Source organism: Eucalyptus grandis, chromosome 1 (genome assembly GCF_016545825.1).
Source record: "Eucalyptus grandis isolate ANBG69807.140 chromosome 1, ASM1654582v1, whole genome shotgun sequence".
NCBI lineage: Eukaryota > Viridiplantae > Streptophyta > Magnoliopsida > Myrtales > Myrtaceae > Eucalyptus > Eucalyptus grandis.
Genome location: NC_052612.1, coordinates 10,769,260 through 10,775,259, shown reverse-complemented (window position 1 = coordinate 10,775,259; position 6,000 = coordinate 10,769,260). Strand labels below are relative to the sequence as shown.

General features: G+C 38.8%; 1 long non-coding RNA gene across 2 annotated transcripts; it reads right to left on the bottom strand.

The window, feature by feature from the left end:
- Positions 1-830: 830 nt before the first annotated feature.
- Positions 831-1,631, bottom strand: LOC120288759. Of its 2 annotated transcripts, XR_005546785.1 has the most exons (3): positions 1,583-1,631; positions 1,315-1,424; positions 831-1,128 (listed from the first exon to the last, which is right to left on the bottom strand). It is a non-coding gene; the product is annotated as an uncharacterized LOC120288759 (long non-coding RNA). The 2 variants fall into 2 exon arrangements; XR_005546784.1 differs by lacking the exon at positions 1,583-1,631 and having other exon boundaries at positions 1,315-1,576.
- Positions 1,632-6,000: the final 4,369 nt, after the last annotated feature.

Sequence of the window (6,000 nt, the reverse complement as noted above, 5' to 3'; positions counted from 1 at the left end):
ATAATATAGTTGAAGTGTGTCATTGCAGAATGAGAGTCATTACATCGTATAGTCTTCATTTTACCTCTGAGAGGTGACAATTACAAATTTGGTGTGGCAAAGGCATCAATTTGCAATCTAAGACTACGTTGTCTCACTAGTTGATTGGTTTTTGGCCAGGAGCTTGAATTGTTGCTTCAGTCGGACATTCAAGTTGCTGGGGCCAAGGTGAGAAAAGAAATGCTGAAATGTAGATTTTTTTTCTTCAGGAGGCTTTAGTTCAAGATAACTGAATTTTGGTTGACTGTAGATGTTAGAACCGAACTTTTCCCACTCTTCATGTGCTAAAAAATTTGCAGTTCATGTATGCAAAGCTAGATAGATACTATGCAGATGCTCGAGACAAGTCTGTACAAACTACACACATCTGATGTTTGTAATTGAGGAAATAATTAGACCTGCAAGCTTCCTGATTAGTTGATTAATAATCAAATTATGCATCCCAATATTAACGTTGATAAATGACAGAGCACCCAAGTCTTGCACTTCAAAAATATGATATTTGTCTGTTGTTACTGCATAGAACGACAATCTTAGATGTCGACTATAGCATTGAGTCCAATTGACTTGCATAAGAATGCAAGTTGAAACATCAAACCAAAAGGTGTTCTCCTGACTCCCGAATTCTTTTCATCTTGGTAAGTGCCTCCCCAACTCTGCAACTACATGCACTTCCCTTGCGGCTTTTGGAATTGATGAAATTAGCAGGCAATGGAAAGGTAAAGGCAAGTAAATAACGTTTAGCGGCATAACTTCTCTTTTGAGCCATTGTGCAGGACTGAACCCGGCACTGAATTAAAATTAGCACCTCATCATCCACCTGGTACTCGGTTCATACATAATCCTGAACCGTAGAATGATTCAAACGGACCCTGGAAAAAGAAAATGTAAATGTTGCAAAATAGATTAGTACAAGAGGTGAGTATCAGCTGTGTAATCATGTATTGCTACAACATAATTGCCTCGCAAGGTTTCGGAGGAAATAAGTAGAGGACTTCTGCGCCCTTAGGAGCGCTATGCTAGCTTCTCTCTCGTTTTTCGCTGGCTGTTTTGAGTCGACTGTACTCTCCATACAAGCTTTTGCAACTCCTATAGGAAGTACGAGGTAGAAAAATATTTAGCATAAACATGGAATCCAAAATTTATTTTGACAATGTGAAAATAGGAGATGTCAACCATGCAAACTCTTGGCAATTGACAAATGCGAGTTTCAGCAACGGACAATGTTTGCATGTGCACTGAAGAACGATTTAAACATGGTGAAGTTTGTCATACCAGTTGGAGCGATGAAACAGCCCGACCAACTATAGAGTTGTGCAAACGTAACCTACATGCCATGCGTTACCGTGTGTGGAAAACCATCAAATGGTCTATGGCGTCAAGAGCTGAATGTTAAACAAGTAGTTGATTCAGCAGCAACCCATGGATATTTTTTATACAGCCGACATGGAGTTGTTCAAGATGCTATAAATGGACTGCAGAGATTTGAATGCTCCAATATATAAAACTAAATGCTCAAACGGTAAGAGATATGTCAACTTACTTGCCAGTCAAAATCAATGGTGTGAATGGAGAAACTTCATTGGCCTTTTGAATGTCTTTACTGATTAAACCTTCAAACCACCTGCTTGCTATGCTTGAATACTCACGACACTCCTAGGAATTGAAAATTGAAAAGCAAGTCAACATTGAGAAACCTGAACAGATGCTAGAGAAGGAAGATGGACATTGTGTAGAACTAAAGTTTCATGCATGACCAATGGATCACATCACTAATGAACCACTTTCTCAATATACGTAAGATTTGGCATATTTTATGGGTGATAAAGATCTCATACCATCTCTGCCTAACAAAAAGTTGTTTATCACGTATTATATTTTTGGATAATTAAAAAAAGTTGTTCATCGTCTAAATCTGCGGTATCGACAGTAACCTATACAGCCAAGATTCAACCTTGCTGTGCACTTCTAAATAGGTAGGAGTAGCCCTTGACAAAATTGGAAATGAGATATTAATGGCTCTATTACAGGTTAAATGTTCTTGCTGAAGTTTTTCGTAGGAAAAACTGCTCCATACTATTACTAAGTAACTAATTTACTCAATACATGTAAGACTTTGATTTCAAATTTTGGGTTTCATCCAAGACCCTTTTGGCCAGTATAGGGTAGAGCAAATGGATTCTGTTGCAGAAAGATTCATGTGAAGTCTGCTGACCAAAGTTGCACGGGGCAATTAGGGAAGACAAACATCGTGCAAGGTGGAGGAGGAAATGGATTGATACTGCTTTCACATCCAGTGTCATTTTAAAGAAAAACAGAGAACAAGATGAAAATGCAGAAAAAGACAAAGAAAGTGATGCCGTTTCAAAGAAAGGGACACATGAATTTAAAGGCAAAGGTGAGCTCCCACAAAGATTGTGTCTTCTGATAAACACTTTCTTTTAGACAATTTTATGTAATTTTTTGTATTATATGAACTAGACCAGATTATTTGGCACATTAAATGTTTCAAATTTATTGTATCCTCTACGATATTGCACGTCTTTTCTTGAGTACCTCCGATTATGTGCTCGGTCTTTCCACTTTTTCCTGTAGAATTGCAATTTTTTTCATCTAATTCAGCTATAGCAGGGTTCTCGGGTACTTCCACTATTCCAGCAACCTGTATTAAAAAATGTTTGGTATAAGTGCATTTTCTGTTGATTATTAAAAAAAATGTTTGGTATTGTGGAGGATGAGTCCATATATATGACGTTCAAAAAGGAATATGGCTATTTACCACATTACATGGCAGCATCTTCTATCCATTTGTTTGCTGTTTAGTAAGAGAGCCCTTGTGTGATGGAAGTGCAACGTGGGTCAAACACATTTGATATGAGCAATCAATAGGCAAGGGAATTCATTGGAGTCCTAAGCACCCAGATTTGGGTCCCTTATCATCTTGCGAAGGTCACATTAGTACTCACTGGTATCATCTTTGATGAACGAAGTGTAAAATATGAGTTGAAGGGAGTTAATGGCAATCTTTTACTGTAGTGGAGGGTAATCTGTGATGATTAAGATTGCACTGCACACGACCGTAAAAGTCAAACCTGCAAAATTTACCACAGATGCTGCATGGGAAGCACGGTTTGGTAGATCTAATATAAGCACGGTTCTGTCCCCTCTGCATTCCACAGGCAAGGGTGAGTCCCATACATCAGTTTGTGGATCGTGCTTTCACACACTAATCCCTACAGATTCCTGTGGGAGGACCAAATCCTATTGATTTTAATTTTCAGCAGGTTCCTTTATCATTTGATATGAACTTGGAAGTTAATCTTCTTCTCAGGTTTATAAAAACCTGAATGTTTATTGTGGAAAACAATTCCCGGGAGAGTTATCATTATGCTAAGTCAAATAATGAAGCTAAGTACATGATCTACAGAAGAACTTAAGACTGCAGGACTGTCAAATGCTTCTGCTAATTCAATAGCAGATATTTAAAAATTGTAATCTTTAACTGGAGTGCAAATGTTACTGAAGAGACCAAAAATACTTTCACAATCATTACAACGAGGAGGTTGGGGAGAGGTTTCATTGTTTGTTTCAAGGTTACCGAAGATCCTACTAGACCAAAAGACTTGGAATTTTTTTATTTTTTTTACTGAAAAGAGAAAAAGAGAAAAAGAGGCATGTTAATGAAAAATGGTGCTTTTACTAGCATTTTCAGATATTGACTCTTTATTATCACATTGGCACTTGTCTAATGTTGTCATATGGTCGTTTCTAGTTGCCAAAATAAAGTTATGAACTAGGATAAATAGATGCCTTGGAGATGCGAGCACAGCTGCAATATAGAAGTTTTGTTCTATCGTGACAGAGTTATCGCTATCAAAAGGAAAAATGTCAGTTTTTTCATCTCTGTCCCATATGCATGGGTACTGCTTCTTAGCTATTCTGATGATAATTTTGTTTGAGCTTGTCATTGCAGAATGACAAGAGTGGTTATGTCATATAGTCAGCACTTTACCTCTCAGAGGTGACAACTAGATCTTTGTTGCTGCGAATGTGACAACTTGCTTTGGCAAATAATATTTATAAAGGCAGTGACTTCTTTTGTGATATATCCTGTTTGTATCTGGAAGCTCTTGGATCTGGGTGATGCAATCTAAGACTATGTTGTCTCACAGGCTGATTAGTTTTCGTCAGGAGCTAGAATTGTGGCTTCAGTCAGAGATTCAAGGTGCCAGTGCCAAGGTGAGAAAAGAATGCTGAAATATGGATTTCTTTTTTGGGAGGCTTTAGTTCAATATAACCGACTTTTGGTAGACTGCAGATGTTAGAACTGAACTTTTCCCATCGTCATGTGCTGGAAAAGAATTTTTGCAGTTCATGAATGCAAAGCCATATAGATAGTATGCAAAAGCTTGAGACTAGTCTGTACAAACTGCTTACATCTGATATTCCTTTTTTTGAGGAAATAATAAGACCCACAAGCTTCCTGGCAAGTTGATTCAATAATCAAATTATGCATCCCTTTGTTAGCACTCCAACTCATAACATAGACCAAACAAGTCTAACCCTCAAAAATATGATATTTATGTGGTTTTGCTGCAGAGAATAACAATCTCAGATGTCAAGTGTCAGCAGTGATTCTGTGTAACTACATGCTCTTTGGTTGCATCTTTTTGAGACCAGCATTGCGCATCTTGTTTTTAGTACCCCCAATCATGTGCTCACTCTGTCCTCTTTTTCCTGCAGAGTTGCAATTGTTTCATCTATTTCAGCCATAGCAGGGTCTTCAGGTACTTCCACTATTCCAGCAACCTGTATTTGGTACTAGCAAGTTTTCTGTTAATTATTACTTATTGTGGAGGATGAGTCCATATATGTGGTGTTAAAAAGGAACTAAGCTATTCACTGCAGCAAATGGCACTGGCAGCATCTTATATCCATTAGATGGCTAGAGTCTGTTTAGTAAGAGAGCACTTCCGGGATGAAGATGCACTGTGGGTAAAACGCGATTGACATTAGGAATCAATGGGCAAGGGCATTCATTGCACTTGTAAGCACGCAGACTCGGGTCCCTTATCTTCTTGCAAAGGTCACAATAGTACTCACTGGTATCATCTTCGATGAACAAAGCGTAAAGTGTGAGTTGATGGAAGTTAAGGGGAATCCTTTACTGTAGTGGTAGGCAATCTGTGATGATTATGAGTGCAATGCACACAACTGTAGAAGTCGAACCTGCAAAATTTACCACAGACATTGCATAGGAAGCACAGTTCGGTAGATCTAAATTAAGAAAGAGTATATCGTCGTGGAGGTGATGTTTCAAAGTGGGCCTATCAAAAGTGCAAGGAATCTTGAAGTCGTTTTCACTTTCCATGCGGTGAAAGAGTGTCGACAATATTTACGACATATGTCAACACTACTCCTTCCCAATACGAGAAGAAAAAGGATGTGCGGGGTGAACGGGTTGTTGCATAATAGAGGGCAATTCAGCACAAGAATTATGGAGCTGAAAAGGGCTGCTCTGCTCCACCCTGCGATAGGCTAGACATTTAACGTATTCATCACGAGTCTTGCACGGACCATCCTTCATGTGACAATACCAGCGGCAGAGGATGATTGTGAGATAAAAGAGGCAATCAAGACAAGCATAGACCTCACCTAGTATGTTCTCTTCGCAAGCTTTGCACCGGATTCTGCTCTCAAACTTTTGTGTAAGATCAGTCGATGCTGATTGTTGAAATGGTGAAAAACCGAGTTCTTATTGGCTCCAGATCTTGTGAATGTAGCCGTGCAGTCCATGTCGAGGCTGAATTTGCATCGCTGCAGTAGGAAACCATGGTATGTTATTTATTTTTGTGATCTCACATTTTCTCTTAAAGTTGCGACTATTCGACATGGAGTTTTTTCACGCTTCGTATCCTTTCGTGACAACCGCCCATTTGGTAACCGTCTTGATGGGAGACG